The following is a 10,597-nucleotide window of genomic DNA, read 5'->3' as shown; positions in this document are numbered from 1 at the left end:
ACTTCTCTTTTTTTCCACACCTTACAATTTAGCCATCTCCTGTGTTGCTTTGGCCCTAGTCCTCAGAGCTTCACATTTACCCCAGCTAGACTATACTAGTATTGTTCCCAAGACGATTTTCTTTCTCAGAGAAATTTGGTCCAAGTTGCAAAGTAACAATCTTTGTATAGGGGAAGTCCTCAGAATGAGTCTCTTTGGTTATGTAGGAGTTCTTGTCATGGCTCAGCAGTAGTGAACCCGACTAGGATCCTTGAGGATGTGGGTTCTATCATTGGCCTTGATGAAGGATCTGGCATTGCCATGAGCTGTGGTGTAGGTCACAGACATGGCTTGGATCTGGCATTGCTGTGGCTGTGGCGTAGGCTGGCCTGGGAACTTCCATATGCAGTGGGCCATAAAAGACAGAAAAAGAAAAAAAACAAGAACAAAAAAACAAAAACAAAACAAAACAAAAAACCCAACTTTTGGTTATGTAGATATCCATGCCCCATTTACTGCCCTGAGGAAAGGAATAACTCAGAACCATCCTGCCATGGCAGGGGTCCCAAGTGGTAGCTCAATGGTTAGAGGCAGATATGGTAGAGGTGATGAGGATTCAAGGAAAGACTAGTTGTTCCAGCTGCTGAGGGTGCCGCTGTCACACCGTGTTCTGCTATCAGCCCTTTAAGGGACCGTGTCAACTGCAAAGAGCCACCTCACCCAAGGTCATACCCTTTCTTGGGTGGTCTTCATCCAAAGATTAACAGTGGCAGGTGTATAAAGACCTGGTCATTTGGCCTGAATATGGAACATCAGTATGGTCCATTTTATTTCCAGAGGTCCCACATGGTCTGCCGAGGCTGTTGCCAGACAGGCATTTCAGCAGAATTTCTCCCTGTGCTCAATCTTGCTTCCTTCCCCCCTAAACGGGTGTTGATCCCCAGGGGACTTTTGAAATGCAGAGGTCCTTGCACTGGGCCCTTTGTACTTCCTGTTCCCACATTGACATTATGGGGCAATGAAAAGACCCACCCCTGGGGAAGTGGCTGATTTTCCCTCTCTACTTTTTGCAGCACTAGTAAGCAAGTTTGACCCATTAGACATAGTAAACACCACAACTCTGGGGGCCTTGGCCTTAGTATGAGGGGCTCATGGAGCAAAGACATACTTGCAATAAACAGAAGAGTTTCCTTCTCAGAGGGATTGCAATGTAAATAATCTAAATTATTTTGCACACCAAGTATAAAGAAGCAGGCCATGTTGACTGGGTGGAAATAAATAAGACATTGTCCTTGCCCTCTAGAATTTTACAGTGTTTTGAGGGGAATACATGTAAAATGAGAGTGCAAGTTTAAATATCTAGCATCTTTCAGCTTTACTATTCCATCACGTTAGTATATGATGCATCTTCCCTTTGCATAATATTTGCTCAGCAGGCCAAATATGCATATTACACAGCCAAAGTGAACAAGCTGTCTCATGCCAATGTCAGCATTCCCCTGCAGGATAGAGATTTGAGTATCTACTGATCTATAACATGATCCACCTGATTGCAACATCAAATAGCGAGTTGGATGACTTGCCAACTTATATGAGAAAATACCTGACATTTCAAAACGTGTAGCTCCAGGAAAGGCTGATTCCTGAGGCCTGATGTCTAATGGGAATAATTGCTCTCGTGACAGTATACAAGTCTGACTGTGTTTTACTCTGGATGAAAGTAGTATTTTAACATTGGACAAAAAGTCATGCATGAGAATAAAGTTAAAATGAGTATCACTCCCTGGTTTCTTAGAGTTGTCAAGGCCCAGGCAGCCAAGCCTGTTCCTAAGTGGTAATTGGACCACCAACATGAGTTCACGATTATCCTGTCCATATCATCAGTGGGACACTGAGCAATAGTGTTTGTTGTACAGAAAGGATTAGCTTTGACTTTGGTGACCTTCTTCCACACCAGGTGCTCTGAGGGGTCTGGGGTCTTAGACTCAATTCCATGCCCTATACCTGGGATTGTCCACAAGTGCCCAACTCTGTCTAGCTTTCTCACCTCAAAAGTAACTCCAACTTTCATATTTCCAGCTGATGAGTAATATTCTATTACAACTCAGAAGCCTATGTATCTCTGAGTAGCATTGGTGCCAGGAGGCCCCTTTGGTTAATTTCTACCCCTGAGCAGATCCCTTGGCCTGAGCAAGTCTGTATTGGCCACATCACTTTCAATGCTGCTACTTATACTATTTGCTTCTATGATTGGGTAGAAAAGTTCTTCTCAGTCCCAGACCCAGTACTGACATCCCAAAATGCTTGGGCTTTTTTTTAACCTTCTGAAGGTCCCCAGAGTGTTGCTTAAGTAGAAATAAACCCTGTCTTCTAAAGTTAAAAAAAAAAAAAAGCTGACCTATCCATGTTGTGAAAATTACATCTGTGTGTGTCTTCACAGAGAATAATAATATATTTATGTTAAATGAATTCTGTGGGCATCTCATTTTTCCTTTTTCCTAATGCTGTATTATCAGAAATGACAGAATTCTTAAGAGTTATGGATGTTTTTCCCCTGGAAACATTTATTAGCATCTTGAGAAATTAGATATCCAAACTGCATATGGATTATTTATTCAAGATAGTGAAATTATTTAATCAAAATGTAAAAATGATGGCACTTAGAACTCTTACTGAGTCAGTGATCATATCACTCTTACATAATATGAAAATTATCTGCTTGAAAGTTTCTAGAGGTTGCTTCAGACACTATAAATTACCATGCATTATTAAAGAACCAAGAGGTAATTATGGAAATGAATATTTTTAAGGCAGAATTGTGACTGGAAACAGTGACCTTTATTTTGGTTAATAAGTGTATTTTTCAAGATAAATACTATTTTAATGTAAATTTTTTGTTCATTTTTATGAGACGATATTGGTACATAATTGTTAACTAAAGTCCATAGATTACATTAAGATTCATTCTTTGTGTTATTCATTCAGTGGGTTTTGACAAATGTATAATGACATTTATCCACCATTACAGTATAATATAGCATAATTTCACTGCCCTAAAACTTTTCTTATACTTCCTTCCCTTTCTTCTTCCCCTGAAAACCTGGCAACCACTGATCTTTTTACTGTCTCCAGAGTTTTGCCTTTCCCAGAATGTCAGAGTTGGAATCTTATAATACGTAGCCTTTTCAGATTGCCTTCTTTCACTTAAAAATACGCATTGAAATTTCCTCCATGTCTTTCTGTGGCTTGATAGCTCATTTCTTTCCATTGTCTGGATGCATCACAGTTTATTTACTTATTCACCCATTGAAGGACATTTTGGTTGGTTCCAAGTTTGGGCAATTCTAAAGAAAGCTGCTATAAACATCCATGTACAAGTTTCTGTGTGGACATAAGTTTTCAGCTCCTTTTGGCAAATTCAAGCAGTTCTGTAAGAAACTGCCAAACTATCTCGCAAAGTAACAATACTGTTTTGTATTCACACCAGCAGTGAATGAGAGTTCCTGTTGCTCTACACCCTCATCAACATTTGGTGGTGTCCATGTTTTGGATTTTAGCCATTCTAATAGGTGGGTAGTATCACTTTGTCATTTTAAATTTGCAATTCTCTGATAACATATGATATTGAGCATGTTTTCATGTGCTTATTTGCCATCTATCTATCTTCTTTGGTGAGATGTCTGTTCAGATCTCTTGCTCACTTGTAAATTGAGTTGTCTGTTTTCTTTTTGTTAAGTTTTAGGAGTTCTTTATATATTTTGGATACTAGTCTTCCATTAGATATATATTTTGCAGATAATTTCTCCCAATACGTGACTTGTGTTTTCATTCACCTAATAGTGTCTTTCTGAGAGAAGAAGTTTTTAAGTTTAATGAAGTCCAACTTTTTTTTTCATGGATCATACTGGTGTTGTATTGAAAAATTAATTGCCAGAGTTCCCGTTGTGGCACAGTGGTTAACGAATCCGACTAGGAACCATGAGGTTGCGGGTTCGGTCCCTGCCCTTGCTCAGTGGGTTAACGATCCGGCTTTGCTGCCGTGAGCTGTGGTATAGATTGCAGATGCGGCTCGGATCCCGCGTTGCTGTGGCTCTGGTGTAGGCCGGTGGCTACAGCTCCGATTAGACCCCTAGCCTGGGAACCTCCATATGCCGTGGGAGTGGCCCAAGAAATAGCAAAAAGACAAAAAAAAAAAAAAAAAAGAAAAGAAAAATTAATAGCTGAATGCAAGGACACCTAGACTTTTTAATAAATGTACCCTTTTAATCTCGGTAAAATATACATAGCATAAAATTTACCATTTTAGCCATTTGTAAAGTGTACAGTCCAGTGGTGTTAAGTACATTCATATTTTGTGTCAAATAAATGTATTTTAAAATGTATATATAATTTTTAATTTCAAAAGTAAAATAAGTTTCCACTGTGCCATGACAGGAACTCCTGGGAATGTAGTTTTTAAATGTTTTAGATCTTCTATACATGTCAAATGTTTTATTTATAATATATAAATTCTCTTTTGAAAGGAGAGAATTTATAATGGTTCTTGTAGTTGAACATTTTTTATTTTTGTAACGGGAATAAAACATTATAAGGAATCTATGTTTGGGAGATCTTCAGAGTCACACACTTAAAACGTGCAAGCACTTATTTCTGGGTATATAGCTCTTTAAGTGAACCCATGACGGCAGAAATTGAACCACATGTTTATTCAAGTCATGTACTTCATCAGAATGTGTACAAGAATTAAGCATGGTGTTGACTATGGGAACCTTGTTGGCTTACAAAAGATTTCATAGGAACCCTCTACTTTCAGAGAGCAAGGGAAAATTGTATCTAAAAGTAGAAATTTGAGGAGTTCCAATTGTGGCTTACTGGGTTGAGCACCCAGCGTTGTCTCTGTGCGGATGAGGGTTTGATCCATGGCCACACTCAGTGGGTTAAGATCTGGCATTGCTGGAGTTCCCATCATGGCTCAGTGGAAATGAATCTGACTAGCATCCATGAGGATGTAGGTTAATCAATTCTTGGCCCCCCTTAGTGGGTTAAGGATTTGGCATTGCTGGGAGTTGTGGTGTAGGCCAGTGGCCTGGGAACTTCCACATGCTGCAGGTGCAGCCCTAAAAAGACCATTAAAAAAAAAAAAAAAAAAACTGGGGTTGCTATAAGCTGTGGTTTAGGTCATAGATGTGGCTGGTATCTGATGGTGCCTTGGTTATGGCATAGATCTCAACTGCAGCTGCATTTCAACCCCTAGCCTGGGAACTTCCATACACTGCAGGTATGGCCATAAAAAGAAAAATAAGTAGAAATTTGAGGCACAAGTAAAGTGGTGACCAATAGCTGGACAGACGAGAATTCATCCTATTGGGTCATGAACCCAAGAAGCAGCTGTTGTGGAGTTTCTCTAACTACACCATCCCCCCCAGATTGGCACCCACCATGTCTCTGCTACTTCTCAAAATCAATTGGAACATGAAACCTAAGTGCCACCATAGATTCCAGATAAAGAGGTGTTTGTTAGGACTCCAAGTAAGCTGTAGTTTAATGTCTCGAATCTTCCCTCCTTCATAGTGTCTCTTCTTTAGAACCTAGTTCTGGTCATTATCCTGCAGCCACTGCCAGTGCTCACCAAGATTTCCAGTTTATCCCTCCTTCCAGGCTCATGATCCCTTGAAATTACTCATGGCCATGTCACTTGCTCTGGACAAGAAAATATGAGTGGAACTATTTTATTACTGAAGCTGGATTTCCGGTCCTCTCCTTCCACTGCCACAAATGTAGCTAATGCAGATCATTAATCTGGGATTCTGGAGTGAGGACAATGTTGATGGAAGCCCTCCTGCTGACATGCCATGGATGTGTAGCATGAAGAAGATGTAAAATATTGTTTTAAACTGTTCAGATGTAGGGGATGTTGGCTATTGCAGCATAATTTTGCCTCATGTAATTGACACACCTTCCCCTACATGGGGTTTGTGCTCCAGGTGATTTGTTAATTTATTTGAGCCCCAAGTGAGAAGTTTTCTCATTCCAAAATTATGATTCCAGGCCTGGACCTCCTGTCATTCCAGTCCTGCATCTGAGCTCCCTCTGCTCTGCTTCGCCTGCACCACCTTGTTTCTTTGTCTAACACTTACCTCTTCCTGAGCTTGCAGACTGAATCCCTGCCTCGGAACTTTAGCCTTGGCTAGTCTTATGGACAGATCTTATAGGTAATTACTAGCTCCTTAATCCCTCAGTAGCACTCTTTCCACACAGCTGGCTCATTCCATTTGCTAGAACTCCCTTCTGTAGCCCTGAGTGGCCACAGCTCCTACTTGGTGGGCCCTGTGAATGCTGTACCGGATCTACAGCTGTGCCTTCTCCACCAGTGCTAGGCTGGAAGTGCTCCTCATTGCTCACCCAGTGTCCTCCTGTCATTCCAGTCCTGCATCTGAGCTCCCTCTGCTCTGCTTCGCCTGCACCACCAGGTGCTATTCCTTCCAGAGTAAATACCGTGGCTCAGGAGTGGCCAGGTGGGAGGAGGGAGACATGAAGACTAACAGAGCAGGTCTAGTAGGTGGTAGGAATTAGGGAGGTTGTTTAAGATGAAAAAATGGGCCTATCACTTCTCTTGTGTTTTGATAAACTTCTGGTTTTGAACTATCTCCGTAAAAATAATCTATAGTGTGATTTGAATCTTCTTTCCCAGTCATTAAATTTCTGACTGGGATGGCAATTCAGGGATGCTCATAAAGATTTAAACAAGGATGGACTTCCCTTTGTGGTGTAGCAGAAATGAATCTGACTAGGAACCATGAAGGTGTGGGTTCGATCCCTGGCCTCACTCAGTGAGTTAAATATCTGGCATTGCTGTGAACTGTGCTGTAGGTCACAGACACGATTTGGGTCTGGCGTTGCTGTGGCTGTGGTGTAGGCCAACAGACAGCACCGATTCAACCCCTAGCCTGGGAATCTTGATATGCTGCAGGTACAGCCCTAAAAAGCAAAAACAAACAAACAAAAAGATTTAGAGAAGGATGTTTGTGACAGTGCTATTTACGATAATGTGGAGAAAAAGTCAAGACTTAAATGTTCACCGTTGGGAGAAAAGTGAGTATAAATTATTAAATGTTCAATGATGAAGTAATATGTTATAAAATATATAAGGGTGAGAAACCTGGAATGGATGAGATCCTGCTGTATAGCGCTGGAAACTATGTCTAGTCACTTGTGATGGAGCATGATAATGTGAGAAAAAAAGTAATCCATTGAAATTTTTTCCTTTCCAGAAAAAAAAATAAAACATAAGAGTTTACTAAGTAAAAAGTGCAGACATTCAAAATGGGATGTGTTATCTAATCCTAACCTTGTTCAAAAAAATCCTATTTATATTTGCATAGAAAATAGACAAATCATATAGAGCAAAGTATTTGCCCTGCTGGGCTTCAGAGTAATTTTATTATCCTCCTTTATACTGCTATATTTCTCAAATTTTCTGTAATAGCATGTGTTATTTTATAATCAGAAAATAATGCTATAAAATATGATAAGAAGTATGGCTTCTTACTTTGGACATGGTCTAAATTGTTAGACTGACACCCTAAGATGATATTCTCTGTCCTTTCTTTGTTATCGAGTACCTTCAGGTTCCACAACAGCTTCCTCCCTTCCTTTCTTTTCTTTCACTCTTTGTCTTACTCTCTTTATCACTAAAAATTTAATAAAATTACTAACAATTACCATGCAGAACAAAATATGGAGGTTCCCACATTATTTGGAAAAGTGTGTTACATAATTCTGGAAGCAATATTAATTTTGAAAGTTCATGTTATTTCCTAAAAAAAAACACTCAGTGGAGTTCCCATCATGGCTCAGTGGAAGCAAGTCTGACTAGCATTCATGAGGATGCAGGTTTGATCCCTGGCCTCAGTCAGTGGGTTAAGGATCCACCATTGCCATGAGCTGTGGTGTAGGTTGCAGACTTGGCTCAGATCTGGCATTGCTCTGGCTGTGGCATAGGCCAGCGGCTACAGCTCCAATTTGACCAACCCCTAGCCTGGAAAACTCCATGTGCCGCAGGTGCAGCCCTAAAAAGACAAAAAAATAAAAATAAAAATAAAAAACTCACCTATGAGTAAAGCTTCGGAATAATATATCTGTTTGGATTATTATTTTTTGTGGATGAAAAGGCTTTATTGAAGAATAGACAAAAAATTATGAATGATTAATTTTGAAGAAATCAAAAGCTGTTGGAAACTGTTTTTTATTTATTTTATTTAAAAACATTTTTATTATAGTTGATTTACGTGTTCTGTCAATTTCTGCTTGAAATGACCCAGTTATACACCTATATACAGTCTTGGAAATTGGTTTTAGCTAAACCTAGAACTGGAAATCATTAAGCAGATCCTTTTTGGAAAAAGAAAAGTTGTCAAGGGCCTGCCTTCTCCAAATAGCAGTGGGTGCCCAGCACAGGATTAGCCCACCTCCACTTGCCAGAACAAATCCAGAACTTTCAGGTAAGCCTGACTTTCTGGGGCTCAACCAGCATCAACCCCACTTTCTGGCCATTAGCAATGGTTCTCACTGTGATGAATCTCCATGTGAGGCAGTGCACCAGATTTGGTCCTTGCCCCTAAATTCTGTTCTCCTAACCTCCCTTGAACCTAATTCCCCAGGGGCCTGTCCTGTCCCGGGGAACCAGAGGCGGGCTCCAAACTCCCTGCCTTGTGGCCAACTTTCCCAATCCTGATTCTAGTCCTTTTAATCATAGACTCCTTCCTCTTTCTGTATCCTGCTTTGCTGCAAAATGGGAATTGGTTGAATATATGAGTGAATGAATACAAAGGATGAAATGAACGAATGGGGCTATTTGAACTGTGAGCTCATGTAGCTCTAATCCTGGAACACTGTGATACTGAACTGCCTGAGGCAGAACCTAGAGCAAGATCTCTCCTGTTAGGCCTCAGTTGGAGAACTTGTAGAACCTCCCCTCATCCTGCCCACTTCTCCCCCTATTACTCTAATACAATCCTGGCCAATTCTCATCCTAAGACATGCCATGAGTGGTCCCCACGAGTAGGTCATAGAATTTGAGGCTGTCATTCAGTGACATAACAGCAGCCTTTGCAAGACACGTCCCTTTTACCAAGTTGACAAATGTGGCTGAAGAATAAATAAAATTAAAATCATTGGAATATGATGCATCAAGTAGACACAAATTATTTTCCTGCCATTTTACCAATATTCTGCCTTCCAGAGTCATGGCACCAAGCCTCTGTGGATCAATCTGGCACTGAAGTGTTCCTCATGGAGAAGAGAAGAGAAGAGAATGATTCTGGAATCCTCAGATAACCTTTTCCTATACTTGCCTTGAAGAAGTTTAAAATCTGTAGTCCTAGAATTGCAGTTAGTGGAACAGGCAGCCTCACACCCATCCCTGTGGAAAAATGTACATTGAAATAAATACCTTTGGCACAATGACATGGCTTAGGTGGCATTTCAGAGCCAATGACAGGCATCTGAGCAATCTGCCATCTCATTGACATTCCACCACATGCCTCAAAATTCTCCAGGCAGACTCAACTGAAAAATATTGCATGGCATGTACTTCAGGTAAATTCTGTAATTTAGGTGCATTTGAGTGATTCCAGACCTTCAGATATTAATCACTTGGCAGGACATAGAGTCCAAGAGAAGTGATGTGTGATGACTTTAAAAAGATTTAAGGACTGAATGGTTGAAAGGATTCCTGTGAAATTGCTTTACCCTTAATCTGGTTCTTAGAGGTTTTTTTTTCCCCTGTCTTTTTAGGGCCACGCCCTTGGCATATGGAGGTTCCCAGGCTAGGGGTCAATCAGCAACCTAGATCCGAGCCACATCTGAACCTACACCACAGCTCATGGCAAGGGCAGATCCTTAACCCACTGAGCAAGGCCAGGAATAGAACCTGAGTCTTCATGGATTGTAGTTGGGTTTGTTAACCTCTGAGCCACGATGGAAATTCTTAGTTTTTTTTTTGTTGTTGTTTTTTTGTTGTTGTTGTTCATTCTTTATTTTATTTTATTTTATTTTCCCACTGTACAGCGAGGGGATCAAGTTATCCTTACATGTATACATTACATTTTTTTTTCCCACCCTTTGTTCTGTTGGAAATTCTTAGTTTTTTTTTTTTAAGTATATTTTTTTAATGATTTTTATTTTTTCCATTGTAGTTGGTTTCCAGTGTTCTGTCCATTTCTGCTGTAAGCAAAGTGACCCACTCTCTCTCTCTGTCACACACACACAGTTTTTTTTTGTTTTTTTGCTTTTTTTTTTTTTTTTTTGTCTTTTTGCCATTTCTTGGGCCGCTCCTGTGGCATATGGAGGTTCCCGGGCTAGGGGTCGAATCAGAGCTGTAGCTGCCAGTCTACACCAGAGCCACAGCAACGCAGGATCCGAGCCGCGTCTGCAACTGACACCACAGCTCACGGCAATGCCAGAACCTTGACCCACTGAGCAAGGGCAGGGATCGAACCCGCAACTTCATGGTTCCTAGTCGGATTCGTTAACCACTGCGCCACGACGGGAACTCCGGAAATTCTTAGTTTTTAAAATCAATTGAAATGTACTCTATGTGGAGATTCTCCCTACAAAT

Source organism: Sus scrofa, chromosome 1, assembly GCF_054392235.1.
Source record: "Sus scrofa isolate SSC_HxYL_T2T_F1_AM1 chromosome 1, Sscrofa_HxYL_maternal_Yorkshire_Landrace_v2.0, whole genome shotgun sequence".
In the NCBI taxonomy this organism is placed as follows: Eukaryota; Metazoa; Chordata; class Mammalia; order Artiodactyla; family Suidae; genus Sus; species Sus scrofa.
Note: the sequence above shows the minus strand (reverse complement) of the source record.